Source organism: Equus caballus, chromosome 6 (genome assembly GCF_041296265.1).
Source record: "Equus caballus isolate H_3958 breed thoroughbred chromosome 6, TB-T2T, whole genome shotgun sequence".
Lineage (NCBI taxonomy): Eukaryota > Metazoa > Chordata > Mammalia > Perissodactyla > Equidae > Equus > Equus caballus.
The window spans coordinates 97,937,162-97,953,412 of NC_091689.1; positions in this window are offsets into that span (position 1 = coordinate 97,937,162).

Below are 16,251 nucleotides of genomic sequence, written 5' to 3' on the forward strand. Positions count from 1 at the left end.
CGATATGGAATCTAGCAACATATAGCTATGTTGATGTTTAGTGGAAAACAGAATGCGATGTTTAACATAACCACTTGTGGTAAGTTAAAAATCCATGAACACAAAACATTCTGTGTTTTGCAAAAACACGTGCAAATAGGGGGCCGGCCCTGTGGCCGAGTGGTTAAGTTGGTGTGCTCCGCTTCGGCAGCCCAGGGTTTCACTGGTTCGAGTCCTGGGCATGGACGTGGCACCACTCATTGGGCCGTGCTGGGGCAGCATCCCACAGGCCACAGCTAGAAGGATCTACAATTAAAAATACACAACTATGTACCAGGGGGCTTTGGGAGAAAAAGGAAAAATAAAATCTTTTTTAAAAAAAGAAAAAACATATGCAAATAAAAATATTCACACTAAGCTCTTTAAAATGATCGCCTGTGATGAGAGGAGCCTGGGGTGACGGTGGATGTAGCTGGAAATAATTTACTGTAATAATTATGTAATAATGTAATTTATTACATAAATTAATTTATCAGTAAATTAAGGGAGAGGCCCTGCATGGACTATCGCTGTCACTGACCAGAGGTTCAAAAGCAATGGAAAGAAAGTGTTTTCCAGGGCCCCTGCCCTCTTCGTGGCCCCTGCCCTCTTCGTGGCACCTCTTGTCTTTGCGTCCGTCGCGTCCATTCCTGCTGCGGCCTCCGGGTCACACGGCTGCAGAGTGGCTGTGTCGCATCTTCTTCCTTGACGGTCGCCCTTGCTCAGTTTCCCCATGGGAGCTGCCTGAGGATTCTGAGTACCCCTGTCCACCTCCGTCCAGCTTACTGGTCATTCAGCAGAACAAGGAGATCCTGCGGCTGGCACAGCGGGTTCTGCTCCAGGCCCCTCCCCGTCCTGCTCAGAGTGCTGGGGCCCAGGCTGCTCTGTCACTGGCGGGAGGCATTGGGCAGGGCCGAGTTTCCCAGGTGTGCAGAAGTGTTGACACGACTCCTGCTCGTAGTGCAGGCTGTGGTCTCGGGCTGTTTCCTGAACATGGGTGGCTGTCGAAGGTTCCTGGTCCAGCCTGGCCTGTGGTTCCCCATCTTGGATGCTGCTGTCTTGACACGGCTCCTGAGTCACTGTTTCCAGAGTTTCGTTCTGCAGGCAGCAGAGAAACCTCAGCGCATGGGGTGGTGTTGGCCTCAGCGTCCTGCAGCAGGCGGCTGGGCTGGTGGGCTCTCCGGCGTGAAGGCCGTGGGGCGGAAATAGCCCAGCAGCACCTAGAGTGCATGTAGGGAGCTGTAGGCCCAGACTCAGCGCCCGGTCCAGGAAAAGCCGAAGGAGGGACAGCGGGGCTGGGTAGAGGAGAGACTGCCATCGCCTGACCGTCCAGCATGGGACAGGGGCAGAGCTGTGACGAGGATGTCAGGAGGGTCACGTGACTCCAGGCACACATTCCCAAGGGCCTCAGATTTCAATTTGGGGTATTTTGATCTCTTACATCATCTCCAGAGGAGCATACAGCCGGGCCTGGAGACACTCATGGGGCCGGGGAGGAAGAACACGGCTTTATGTGGCCGTCACCGCAGTCTGTGGTCCGCTGCTGCAAATGAAACTTACGTAGAATTGCGTGGAATGTCCTTCCTGACGATAAAAGGGTTAATTTGTTAAGTGTAGACAGTTACAACAGACGACAAATCTTGTATCTCTCTTTTGTCATTTCTCCTTTAAAGAAACACACATATATGTATGCTAAGAGCCTCAACAAAGTGCAAATGCCTGAACACATCAGCCTCTGAGAACCCTGCGGTAGGGGACCGATGAGCAGACGTCGTGAGGAAAGCAGCTGTGTCAGAAGTAACTAGAGGGCTCAGCATAAAGGAAGAGGACAAGCGGACATCACTGGCCAGTTCTTGGAGAATTTTTGTTTATGCAAATTTTTTTCTAATTAAGACAATAATACTTACATATTCCTGAAAAATTCAGAACGTTCAGAGAAATATAAAATTAAAATTAAGCTGATTCTACTCAGCAATAATTGCTGTAAACATTACACTGGTCACACTTTTTCCTGTGTGCATGCACACACACGCACGCACACACACACGTCCCCAATAGAATCAGAGGACACGTGGTTTTTTCCCCCTTAGCAACATATAAACGTCTGTCTTTCCATATCTATAAATGTAGACCCATATCGTTCTGGTTAGTGACCTTGTGGTTTTCACTGTGTCGATACGCCATAGTTATTTAACCAAATTCCTAGTGATAAATGTTCAGGTTATTTCAAATTGATCAGCACTATAAACTCTGCAGTAGTTCACATCCTGTGTGTTCATCCTAACACATTTACCCAATCTTTACGTAGGGCAGATTTCTAGGAGTGGGACTCCTAAGTCAAAGGCTTTTAGAAAAGGCTTTTCTGCATGCTGCCGAATGTTCCCCCAGGAAGATTGCACCAATTTACCCTCCTGCCAGAAATGCACGTGTGGGCCTGTTTCCCCACCTCTCACCAGCTCTGGATACCCTCAGTCTTCTCAATCATCCCCATCCCACAGCTGGTGCTTCTTTTGACACCGGGATCCATCGCCATGCTTGACCCTTTTCAAGGGTAAGCTGGCATGCCACTTTATCGTTTAAAGAGCCAGCTGCCCACGGGGACAAATCAGCCTTCTCCATAAGCCAGCGAATGTTTATCCTGGTCTTCAAGGTTGAGCTAGGCTTTCCCTGCAATGTGTGCCTGGACTTCTGAGTTTTACTGGCACAGATAGATTGAGCTTGTTTCCAAGCCAAGTGGAGGATCATCTGTGGTCAGGGCCGACCTAACTGGAAAATCATCGTCAGGACGCCACTCAGGTGCACCCAGGTCACCATCCCTCTGATTTATCTTAGAGATCAAGCTGAGGAAAGTTATTTATGTTCTTCTTGAGAAGCTATCTTTTATTTAGTCATACTATCGCTTTTAGGCATCTAAACAAAATTGTTAATAACAAAATATCTCACTTAGATCCGACAATATTAACATTTTGTATTTGCTTCATGAGATTTTTTTTTTACTAAGGTAGTGGTAAGATAATTACAGAAATTAAGACAATCTCCTAGGATTAATTTAACCTTGTAACTTATGGGTTTTTTCCATTTCTGAATATTACTTCCATAAATACACACACAGACATACACACAAAACGTCAATAATTTTCTTCCCGCCAGGAGTTACTGTCCTCTCAAGAATTAATTTCTGTGCCTTGTAAAAAAGGGCTGATTTGAAGCAGAGCGCCCAGCTTTGTCCCGCCCGCTCCAGGGGTGGAGATGCTGCTCGGCGCTCGGACTCTCCGGTGTGTCAGTCGTGGGAGCCCAAGGACACACGTTGGCTCATGTGACGCAGGTGCCCTGCATTAGCCTGATTTTTGGAAATAAACTGCAAGCGTTACTCAACCTACTTCCGTATTCTATAAAATTCTTTAAAAAAGATAAAAAGTCGCAAATGTGACTTTGCCCATCTTACTGTTTTTCTGGGTAGGTTTGCTGGATGGGTTCTGGTTCCTGTGAAGGGGGAGGAAAAACGGGAAAGATTTGTGAGTTGCTGGCGAATGCTCAAGATTGTTTCCTGCACACAAGACCCAGGATTTCCAGCCGGGTGGCATAGGCTGGGAGCACAAACTTTCAAATTTACAGTCTGCGTGTTCCCACTGCCTGAACTTGGCCATGTGGTTTTTCTTCACTAAGTCTCAAAATAGTATTCATTCTGGGGTCATTTTAGGGATTAAATGAGCGAATGTACATATAACTCTTAGGACGGCTGTTGGTGCAGAAACTACCCAGTAATGAGAGTTGCTGTTACTATTCGCTGAGACGTGGGTCAGCTCTCACGTCTTTACACTATTCAGCATGTTGTATCTCAAGGCAACACCAGGAAGGCGACGGCCCACCGTCCGAATCCAGCCTGCCAGCTGATTTTGTGTAGCCCGCGAGCTCAGAGTGGTTGAAAAAAGATCAAAAGAATAATTATATTTCGTGATGTGGAAACGATATGAAATTCGAGTCTCAGCGTCCGTAAATAAAATTCTGTGGGAACACGGCCACACCCATCGTCTACGCATTGCCTGTGGTTGCTTTTGTGCGGCAGGGGGAACACTGAATAATAGCAACAGCCACCAGATGGTCTGCAGGGCAGAAAATGCCGACTCGCTGGCCCTTTCGAGAACGCCTGCGGACCTTGCTCTAGGGGCTGTGGAGTGCCGAGCGCGCGAGGACTTCCGTCCTCGCTCAGGACCAAGGAGGGACTGCTCTCTGTCCCCTTCCCACACGCTTAGTCTCATTTCGCTGAGACGAGGTCAAAGCCACTCTCTGCAACCCAGGAGGACCCACCCTTGACAGCAGTGTGCTCGCAAATGCTCAACGACCAGCTTTTCGGAAGGAAAAGGATCTGATGTGTACGGGTGGCTGGTTGCCGTGTTTGAACACTCACCACACAGCTGAGTTCAAGTCACCAACATGTCAGCAAGTGGCTGCAAAACTCCTAAGGCTTCAGGCACTCATTCTCCAGAGCCGTGCCAGCTCCAGCCCACTGCCCTTGAGTTCACTGAGGGTCTCCCCGCGGCTCTGCAGCCTGGCGCTCCGGGGGTCATGTCTGTACCGTGCAGAGTGAGAACTTGAGGCCGCGCAGGCCGGCTAGAGTGAGGGCTTGAGGCCGCGCAGGCCGGCTAGAGTGAGGGCTTGTTTGGGGCAGAAATACATGACTCATGCCACGTTATTTTTGCACCCCTTGTTTTTCTGATTGTGACCACACTCCAGAAGCACACTTGGACTGAAGCTCAAGCCTGAGGCAGGCAGACCCCAGAGTGTGCTGAACACAGGACTCATCCAGCGTCCATTGTGCTGACCAGCAAGGACGTTTCCCGCTTGAGGTCCCACCCCCTCCCAGTCTGAGCGGAAAGCACACTGTGACTTGCCTGTGTTTGTGGGCGAGGTTATTTTGCTCAAAAAACGGGGAGGGTTTGCTGGGAGAGGGGCAAGCTCTTTGTTAAAAAGGCCAGACTGAACCAAGGGGAAGGTTTACGTATTGGGCCAATTTCCTATTGTTGGTTTCCTCGGGGACAAGGCCAGGAAATGCTTTTATCCTTCACCTTTCCTAAGAGTGTGTGTGTGTGTGCGTGCGTGTGTGTGTGCACGCGCGCATGTTTAATATTGGTGCTAAAGAGGAAGAGATAAAGAATGGCTACAGATCCATCCAAAGGTTACTACCATTCAGCACAGCTCAGTGTAAATACTCTCTTTCATCCGTTCTCAGACACACATTTTAATCTCTCTAATATGAAGATGAGCCTTGTGATCATAGTTTGATCATAGTTTGGTGGTGAATTTTAACTTTCTTAGTGATACACAGGATTAGTTGTGTGTGAGACGATCAATAGTGTCTTGGATTCAGTGACATGGTGCCTGACTGGGACCTTCATCTGAGCCCGTAGCTGCAAGGGAGACCACACCTGTCGGCATCTTCAGAGGTGGTGAAGTCAGGGTCCTCCGTGGGAGGCACCTGTGTCACGCCGGCACTGCTGTCTAACGTTCTGCTGTCCCTGTGGATTATGGAGCTCACGCTGCCTGCGCCTTGCCACAGCCGGGCTATGTTCTGAGCCCTCTTCAGTCCACCCTCACGCCTCCATGAAGTAGGTGTTGTTATCCTGTTTCAATTAGGGTCCAGGCAGGAGACAGAAACCATACTAGTTCTTTAAACAGAGAAAATGGAAAACAAAGTTGTCAACCAGGTACATAGCTGATAACTAGTAACTAGAAGGGTAAAAAGGGGCCTCTAAGCTATCAAGGAGGCAGCAACTGTAGGAGCAGCCGCTGTCCCCAGGCTGGGAGGGCGCGGGCGGAGGCTGGGACCATCAAAACCCAGGTGTGCAGAGCAGGGAGCCTCAGGCCTCCGCTGGTGCTGGGGGCTCTGGGGGCTCAGGGAAGCTGGCCCTGTGGGTGCCGGAAAACTGCAAACTGGGTTTAGTTGCTGTGGCTACGAAGGAAAAGCTTTGGGGACATGAGGCTCTCAGGAGCAGGAAGACGAGCGGGGGCCTGGACAAGGACGGACAAGTCCCTTCGTCATTCTTGGTCCCTCCAGTGTCCTCCTGGTGCCCACGGTCAGCAGGGCTAGGAAGCCAGTTTGCAAACCTGAAACGTGGTCTTCAGAGGGCCAGCCAGAGCCTCACAAAGCAGAGTGTGGAAGGGTGGTGGGGAGAAAAGAGAAAAACAGCTCAATATCTGGAGCATAGCCTTACTTTCACATATGAAGAAACTGACACACAAAAAGATCAAAAGTTATGGGAACATTACCCAAATCACAGAAATTTGAAGCCACAAAGCCAAGATCCGACCCGAGTCCCCCTGATCCCAGGCTCTACGTGCTAAGAGCCGCACAGCCGTGCTCCCTGTCCGCGTCGCCCCGGGTCGCTGTCCACCTTCCACTCCTGCGCCGCCGGCTCCTCCCAGGGTGCTCTCCGTGGCGGGCGCTGCGTTCGCTCCAGGGACGGGCAGCAGAGACGCGGCTGCTCAGGGCCCTGACCGCTGGCCCTGCCCACTCCTGGGGGGGTTTGTGTTTCTGTGCCCCCAGCTCTCTCTGTCTCTGTCCGGGTGTCTAACCTGGACTGTCGTTCCTTTCTTTCTCAATTGCTCCGCGCAGGCGCTCCTCTGCCTCCGTCTCTGCACCGCTTCGTCAGTCCTGGTCCCTTTCTCTTCTTTCGTCACCTCCTCCTTCCTTCTTCGTATTTTTTTTCATGTTAATTGGCCAAAATGTAGACCCAAGTGGAGTTTCTGTCTGTGATTTCTTTTTTGACAGGTTCCACAAGCTTTGTTCTTAAAATGTTTTAGGAGTGAGTGAACCGGTTGATCGTTCTCCATCCTAAGCACAGACGATCCACTGAATTCAGCAGGCTTTGCCGTCTGCCTTTCGTTTTCCAGGTGGCTGGTTCTCCGAAGGAGTCGGCCACCAGGAGACGAAGCCACCGGTCAGAGGAAGCCCAACCTCGACAGCAGGACCTCCAGCCCACCGGTCACCGTCAGCAGCCGCTTCCTGGGACAGGACGTGTGAGCAGGGTCACGGCTGGGGAGCCAGGCCACCTTGACTCAGCACCCCTGTCTTCTGTTTCCTGGCTGTGCTGCATTAGGCAAGTTACTGAACCTCTCTGCGCCTCGATTTCCCTCATCTGTTCAGTGGGGATAATGATGTTAGCACTGGCCTCATGGGGTTCTTAGGAGGATTAAGTGAATTAATACATAGAGGCCTTCAGAAGAGCGTCATGCGTGTAATGACAGAGACAGTCAGGTGCTGTGACTATTTATTATACAACTTGTATCACGGGAACAAGAGCCCCTCTCCACAATCCTTTGTGCCTTCTGTTTCTCTGAGCCTTTTTGAGTTACGAGCTCTCCTTTCTGTGGTTCTGCTCTCAAAAGTAATGTCGGAGACCGCTGAGTCCGTCGGTTCATTCTGGTCGTACATGAAGGAAAATCAACTCACGTCAGGTTAACTGAGCGACCTTCCACCCTGGGGTCCAGCCGTGGATCCAGGCCCCCAGCAGGACCCTCAGGGCCTCACTTCACGTCAGTCTCTCTCTTGGTTTTTGTCCACGGGCTTCATTCCCTCCTGCTGCCACCCAGCATCCACAGCTGGTGACGGTGACATCTCTTCCAGTCACCGGGCAGTGTTACACTCAGAATCTCTCCATTACTGAGCGCCTGGGGGCTCGCAAGCCGAGGCCGCTCCCAGAGAGGTCCCTGCCGTCCTGCGGGCTCTCCGTCCTGGGGGTGGGGGCAGCCCTGGCCTCTTCTGCTTCTCTGGAGGGTTAATCCCAGCGTCCAGCCCAGAGAGCAGGCCCGTGGTGCCCTTCCCCATGTCTTTCCGGTGGGCTCGGGTGTCCGTACGAACAGTTCTCCTGCTGGTGCCAACCCAGTATTCCCGAGATCGCCTGTGTGCGGACCACACAGCACGGCTGCTGCGAGGCCCGGGGACCGATGGAGGCGTTGGAGGAAACTCCCTGGGGAGCACTGGCCGGAAGGAAGTGCAGGCACGTAAGAAATTAGGAGGCACTGGGGCTTTTTGGCCCATTCACATCTTGGCATGAGCAACCTCGTATCCCGTTCCTCCCGTCTTTTCCCTCTCCTCATAGCTCACATCTGCCCTTCTGCCTTTTTTCAAAGTTGTTCCCAGTTGAGCAGACGCTGGACCTCTGAGGAATGTATTTTCCAAAGATTGTTCTAATCTCTGAACCTCTCAGTCGCTGAGTTAAGAATATGGAAAATTACGTTAAATGCCCCAGATTTGTAAAACCGTATAGAGACTTGCGATGTGCTCAGGTAGTGGCAATTGTTTATTCCAAAAATTGGTAAAGTGTAGCTATGGGAGGGCAAGGCTGACAGAAGTATCTAGTCACCAAGTCCTCGGTTCTCAAAACGTCCAGTGGAGTCCACGCCAGGCCGCTGCTGGGTTCTGATCCTGGAGGCTGCCTGGCCTGGGGCATCTCCCTTGGGGGCCGCTGTTCTCCCCACAGTCCTCTGACGCAGCCTGACCCTGAGGTGAGCAGCAGTCCAGTGGTCCCTTGGCCGCAGAGCACCAGCTCTGGCAAAGAGGAGCAGTGGCTTGGGGGCCAAGGCCCGAGAAACTGGGCAGAACCCTGGAGCTCATCAAGGCCCTGACTTCCCGGGAGGGGTCCCAAGAGCTGGGGGAGGCAGCGAGCTGGCCAGCGGGGTGGCTGGACGTGGAGGGGAGGGGGCAGCGCCTGATCCCTGGAAGGCTGGAGCCTCAGGTCCCAGGCTGTTCTGCGCGAGGCTTCTCGCCCAAGGAACCAGGAGCCGGGAGGCAGCACAGATGTTTCCGAGCTCTGGGAAGTCGGGTGTGGCCCAGGGCTTCCCGTGCGCACCGGACCTGAGGCAGGGCTCCCACAAGGCCCCGTGGGGCTGTGGGGGTGAACCGCTCTGTGGTCACGGGTTGGGGCTCTGCGTCCATGATCCCAGCGACTCCGGGTCTTTATTTCCTGGGAGGATGGAGGCCGGCAAAGGCTGCCTGTGCCCGCAGTGTCTCCTTCAGGAGGTGGGGACGCTGGGAGCCTGGCTCTCGTCTCTTCCTGGGGAGTCACAAAGCTGCCTGAGGAGAGTCAGGTTTTATTTCTGACAAAACTTGGTCGAGGGCCACAAAAGTAATTCACGTTTGGTGGGATCTTTTAGAAATACAGAATGTTCTGTTCGTCTGCTTTAAAATTAGAAGCAGGGACCGTCCGAACGTTCACGAAAACAACGATTAATGAAAACGCACAGCAGCTCCCATCTGTTACACTTTGGACACGGTGACATGTCCAAAAAGAACCAATTTAAATGTTCCATAACATTTTCTTTTAACCTTTGAGAAGACTGTACCCTTCTCTGCCTCTGCACCAGAGCCCGTGGTGCACGGTCCCCCCGTCTTTTGGTGAATCAGCAGGGTCCTTAAGAGATGTCAACCAGGGTCCCTATTTCCAGACTCTCACGCTGTTCCTGACTTTCTTCCCCTCGTCTCCATTAGGATTTTCCTTAGTGCTGCTGTGAACGTTCTCTTCCAGGAGCAGACTACATTCCCTCTTTCTTTGTTCCAAGTTCTTGTTCTTACTGCAGGCAGGACATCAGATGAGCTTATTAGAATTCTGTCTAAAACACAGCGGTGAGCACGGTGGCCGGCGGAGTCCTCAGACCCTGACTCTTAGATCTAGGCAGAGACACAGGAGGCCTCTGGACAAGCTATTTTTTAAAAGAAATTTAGTTTAACTTAAATATTTATGGCTTCCCCCTCCATGCCAGGCACTAAGTCAGGCCCTGAAAGCCAAAGGAAATAAGTGCCAGAGACTTTCCTTGTTACACGTACAGTCACGGGGAGACGCACACCCAGACGGCCCCTGACAAGATGACTCAGTAAGTGCCACAGAAGAGCTGCTGGACCACCCAGGAGGGGCTCTGGGCAAGCTGAGCACCTGAGAGGGCCTCACGGAAGAGTCCTCCTCAGGCTGAGTCTCAAAAGATTATATCCACAGGCTCTTGGGTGCTCCTTCCCTGCTTCCCCAACCTCAGCAATTTAATTTGAAATTTTGCAATGGGACTTTCTCCCTTTCACCCCCAAATTAGTCAAAGGCTGTAGGCTTTAAATTAAAGCAAGCTCATGCATTTTTAATGTAACTTGACATTTTGAATTTAGGGACACACGCCATGTTAGGAAACTAAGAGTGTAATCGGCATTTAATGAGGTGGGTTGTCCCAGCCCTTACAGAGAACAATTAGTGATTAAGGGGCTGGGGCGCTCACCCTGAAGAAGCCCACCAGATCCTTAGAAATGGCGTCATCTAATGCCACTTCCTTTTTCCCCTACCCTGGTTGTTCCAGTTCTTTCCTTGACTCCATGAACCATTCAGTATGCATGCAATAAATTCCACTTGAAAAAAACCAAATTGTCATCCACAGAACTTGAAATCAACAACTCAAAGAGACTTATGCACCCCTATGTTCATTGCAGCACCATTCACAACAGCCAAGATGTGGAAGCCACCCAAGTGCCTATCAACTGATGAACAGATGAAGAAGATGTGGTATATTTATACAGTGGAATACTACTCAGCCATGAACAAACAAAATTGTGCCATTTGCACCATGGATGGACTTTGAGGGTATTAAACAAACACTCTACGATTTCACTCATATGCAGAAGAGAAACTAACACAGGGATAAGAGAACAGATCAGTGGTTACCAGAGGGGAAGGGGGTGGGGGAAGGGCAAAAGGGGTAAAGGGACACATATGTACGGTAACAGATAAAAACTAGATTATTGATGGTGAACACGATGCAGTCTATACAGAAACTGAGTTATAATAATGTACACCTGAGATTTACACGAGTAGATATGACTTCAATAAAATAATTAAAAAAAAACAAATTGAAATCAATCTATTCATACCATACCTTCATTTTTAAATTGCCAAAAGATAACAATAGGATAGTCATTTAAAAAGAATAACAAGGAGCCGGCCCTGTGGCCGAATGGTTAAGTTTGCATGCTCTGCTTTGGCAGCCCAAGGTTTTGCTGGTTCAGATCCTGGATGCAGACATGGCACCACTCATCAGGCCATGCTGAGGCGGTGTCCCACGTGCCACAACCAGAAGGACCCACAACTAAAAATATACAACTATCTACTGGGGGAATTTGGAGAGAAAAAGCCAAAAAAAAAAATGATTGGCAAGTTGTTAGCTCAGGTGCCAATCTTAAAAACAACAAGTAATCCATAGGTATATTAGGAGTAATCGGTATGCCTAATCATTAAAGAAATATTTCTCCTAAGAGCAAGGATGTTTCCTTCATAATCATAATGACTGTGATTAAATTCAGGAAATTTAATGTTGATTTAATACTATTAGCTAAAATACATTCTGTGCTCAATTTTGCCCATTGTCCCTGTAACCTTTTTACAGCATCTTCCCCCAATCCAGTATGACATGTGACCTTTAGCTGTCAAATCTCCTCAGCGTCCTTCTATCAGGAGCACTTCCTCAGCTCTTGTCTTTTGTGCATCGATACTTTTGAAGAGCGTATTTCAGTTGTTTTGAAGGATGTCCCTTGATTTGGTTTGGTTTCTCTTGATGAGATTCAAGTTACCACTTTGGGCAGGAATGGGTTTTGTGTATTTTTTGAAGTGAAAATCTGTGTCATCTCTCTGTGACACCAGGGGCTCCAGGGCCCAGGAGAGTAGGTCTGAAATCCTGCCTCTGCATTTCCTGGCTGCATCCTCTTGAGCGGATTCCTTACCTCCACCCAGCCCCAGCATCCGTACCCTCATCTGTAGAAAGGATGTAAATGGTACCTCGCCCTAAAGCCTATAGTAAAGGTCAAGAGGTCTAATGAATTTAAAGAACCTAAAACAACACTAACCCCTAAAAAGTGCTTTATCCTTCTATGTTACATATCAAATGGCTATGAAATAGACTAACGCTGCAAAAATTGAGTGATTTTGAAGAACTGTTTTGGTCAGTGGTAGCATTTTGGGGGCAGTACTGCTGCAGCCTCTCCTCCACGTGTGCTTTGGGCTTATAACTTCTGAATTGTGAAGTTTATGTCAAGAAACATAAATCATGGACACATTTTTGTCCATGTGCTCTCTTAACATGTGAGACTAGTCGTGACACCACCGGATACTCCCTTCCTGGGAATCCCTACGTTCTTAGCAGACTCGTCCCCAGACCCTTCTCAAGACTCAGCTCCCAGCTGAGCGCATGAGGCCCTAGCAGATGTGGATGGATTCCAGATGGGCAGAGACTGGCTAAATGAGGCGCCTCGTCCTTTGAAGGGAAGGAAGGTAACTGGGAAATATTTATGCAGTACTGGAGTGTGCGATGCAAACTTGCTTCTCATTTATGAGTCATTGGTGGAAATTTTTTAAATAATAATGAGAAGAAGAATAAGTATATAAATGGTTATAAAGAACAGAAAGCTGTTGGTAAGAACAGTATCACTCATCAACCATTTTAACTGAAGATGCCTCTGCCCCGTGTGCCAGCAATTCCACTCCTAGGAGACAAGTAAGAGATCAGAATTGAGCCACATGTTTATAATGAATGAACAAACAAGGAAGCTGAGATCTAGCCAACAAACAAATACCATAAAGCAGCTAAAATGTAGACTAAAAAAGCCCTTTGCAAAAAATACCCAGTATGAATGCATTCGCATAAATTCTAAAAACACATCACCGATACTGCACATATTTATTGGAGCACAAAAATGGAGTAAGAGGATTAAAGGAAGCAGCAGCCTTAGAAGAGAGCGACCTCTCGGAAAGAGGCAGGAGAGTGGAATTAGGGACAGGCTCAAGGACTGCAGCTCTTGGGGTCCTTATTTCCTTATTTAAAAAAGAGAAATGAAATACATATGCCAGAATGTTTAACAATCACTGAATCTAGGTGGTGTGAATAAAGATATTTTCTATATTGGCATCTTTACTTTTCAAAATGCTTCATAATAAAATAGGACACTGAGAAGAAAAACCCTTTCTATTTGAATGTCCTTCCCATACCAGGGAGGAGGAGCCTGCCCGCGCATTTCACGCAGCCGCGCTGTCGCCGAGATGGGGGGAGCGCTGCTATGTATGTGTCTGGCTTTGTGGTGGGCTTACCTACGTCTGGACCGTCTCTTCTCTCGCTTGGATGTAAACCCGTCAAAGCAGAAAGCATGACCGTCTCGCACACGGCGGAGTGGCTTCTTCAGAGCAGGTCCCCTTTGGTTCCCAGAGGCAGCAGTATTTGCTCCCAGTTGGAGTTCAACAAAAATTTGTTGAAAGAGTGAGTTCAAGCCGACTTTCACTGAGCTCTGCAACTGCAGGTTCCTGCTGGGCGCTGCCCCCCAGGGCTCACACACGGGTGTGGAGATAGACACGGGCACCCAGCTGGACTGGGCGAGGGGCTGAGCTGAACAGCAGGAGCCCAGCCTGGGTGCCTGGTTCTGGCCAGGACGCAAGGAGAGGGATGCTGCGACAACATTCCCAAGTACCGGTCCCTCTTTGGGGTAAAAGACTGCCCGCCCTGGAGACTTAGTCACAATACAGACCCTTGAGCCAGCCCTGATGGCCTAGTGGGTGAGTTTGGCAGCTCCAGTTTGGGGGCCTGGGTTTGGCTCCTGGGTGTGGACCTATGCCACCCGTCTGTCAGTAGCCATGCTGTGGCAGTGGCTCACAGAAGAACTAGAGCGACTTACAGCTAGAATATACAACCAGGTACTGGGGCTTTGGGGATGGAAAAGTAGAGAAAGAGAGGAAGATTGGGAGAAGATGTTAGCTCAGGGCGACTCTTCCCCAGCAAAGAAATTAAATGAATAAAAATATGAACTCTTACCTGGAGGGAGTAACTCATCCAGTGTCATCCTCCATCATCGCACTGGCAGGTTGACTTTGTGAGACCGGCCTCCCAGACTTAGCTAGACTGACACTTAGTGTCAAAGATTGGCTTCTGAGACAAGGGATAAGTCTGGATGTTTGAATAGAACCAGGGAAGTAAGGTTGGGGCAGGCTGTGGGGGCTCCTGACCACGGACCAGCACCAAGGGGAGCAGTGAGGGAAAGGAATAAGGTGGGCAATAACAAGAGGTGGGGCAAGGCCACGGGTTCAGGGTGCACGGAGCAGGCAGCAGTGGCTGGTCTCCGAGTCAGAGCTTAGGCAGCCTGATCCACGATCTTTGTACAAAGGCCTCAATAGCTGACAACACGGGCAACGCTCACCGACTCCCACACGCTGCCTGGAAAGATGCTGTAAGAGTAACAACAGCTCGGCTTGTGGCCTCTGCATTGCTCCCAGGGTGGAGGCCACTGTCCCCCAGCTGGCCATGGGAACTGCCTGTGCTGCCCATGCTGTTTAGGCCTTGATTGCGACCCTGGCTGGCCACAGTTCCCTCTGACACGCCAGCTTTATGGCCGGCTACACCTCGTGGTGGGCACACACGGCTTTGTCGAGGATGAGCTGGAGGGGTTGCAACACTGCTCGCCTCCACGCACCTCGCACACACTCTGACTGCCTCCCCCCTCCTCGATCCACCTCTCAAGGCTGGGAGAGTGCGTCACCTTCTCAAGGATGACGGGCTCCACGCAAACCCTTTGTGCCGCTCAGCACCGCCTGGGCTCTCAGTCTGCGTGTCTGCGGAGGGGAGGGCCTCGTTGTGAGTCTTCGTCTGCACTGCTGTGAGTACCTGGTGTGACGCCTGTGACGTTAGTTCAGAAGATCGAGCTGGCAGTGAGCTGGGGATTCCTGTTCTTTGGCTACACTCTGGCCACTGATTTTCCTTTTCCAGTTTGTTTTGTTTGGCTGTGTTGAGTCCATGAGCAATGCTTGAAAGTGTTCTCCCTGTAAAAATTCAGAGAAAGTAAGAGAGAAAGGCACAAGTCTGTGCATTTTCTGTCCCTGCTCCCACCTTGCCTCCCCAGAGGTTGCTGCTGTCTCAGGTGGGTTCGCGGCCTCTCGGAAGTTCTCTGTGTGTTTATAAGTACATACGTAAGTGGAAGAAATATGCCGTCTTGTTTTGTGATACTGCATTTTGCTTTATTTGCGTAACAATCTCTGGGCATCCACATCAGAGTGTGTATAATCTGTCGAATTCTTTTCAGCTGCGACAGAGCAACCACAGAGACCAGGGAAGGAACTAGGATTGGGTTGAGCATAAAAGGACACATTAAAGGATCTGGGCCAGCTCACGGGATTTGTGGGAAGGCAGGAGAACTGGACCCCGGAGCCGCAGCCAGGACTGCCCGCCACGCTCCGTGTGGGACGGTGAGGGGGGGCTTCTGCAGTGAAGACCCCACGGCCACTGCATCCCGGTCCTAGTGGTGCTGAGGGCTGGACCCCCAGAGCTCCTCCAGGCCACCTGCAGGGCCTGATACCTCCCCCAACCCTGGCGGGACACCCGCTTGCCCCAGCATCCTCCTTCTCTGTCACTGTGACGGTCACCCTCCCATCCTCCAGGAGACCACCCGGCAGAGCCAACTTAGAAGATCAAATCTTGGGTTGCCAAAATGAACCATGAAAACATAGTGGTATGTGTTAGCAATAATCAGTTAACCGTTAAACAGAAAAATTGGTCTCACACACGACAGCGATGAAAACTGTGAATTGTGTGGGAACAGACCCCGAGATTTAGTTAGAATCCTGGCTTCCAGTCCAGGTCCCATGTGGAGGCAGCGGGGACAGAGTCAGAGACGCAGTTCGTCCTTGGTTGTGGGCCGGGCAGGGGAAACGTAACTCCCCCTCCGTGGCTCCCGCAGGCTCTAACGTCTATTGACAGAATCGTCATTAAAGGACAGGTGTGCTCTGAAATTCACTCAGTGCTCGCTTTTATGGAGGCTAGACTGTGGCACAGAGCTCATCTCAGTGACTAACCACTCCCGCTGAGTGTCCCTCTCCCAACCTCCAGGGCATTTAAGCACGCTCACTCACACACTCACACACATACACACACACACTCACACTCACACGCACATGCTCACTCTCACACACAGTCACTTACTCACACTCACTCACGTAGACTGGCATGTGGCTCTTCCAATGTGAGAAAGGTAAGATGACTTCCTGTTATCGTATTTACAGAGGTCATATTTTTGAACCCTAACTCAAACCTTCGCATAAAAGTTTTGAGGGCTTTGCTCTGGGTTCCTTGGTCCTCGCCTCCCGGAGCCCTGAGTTCAGTCATCTGCTAAGGACGATCTGTATCGAGTGTACTTGCTGAGACACACATACCTCTGAGTCACGTTCACTTAAA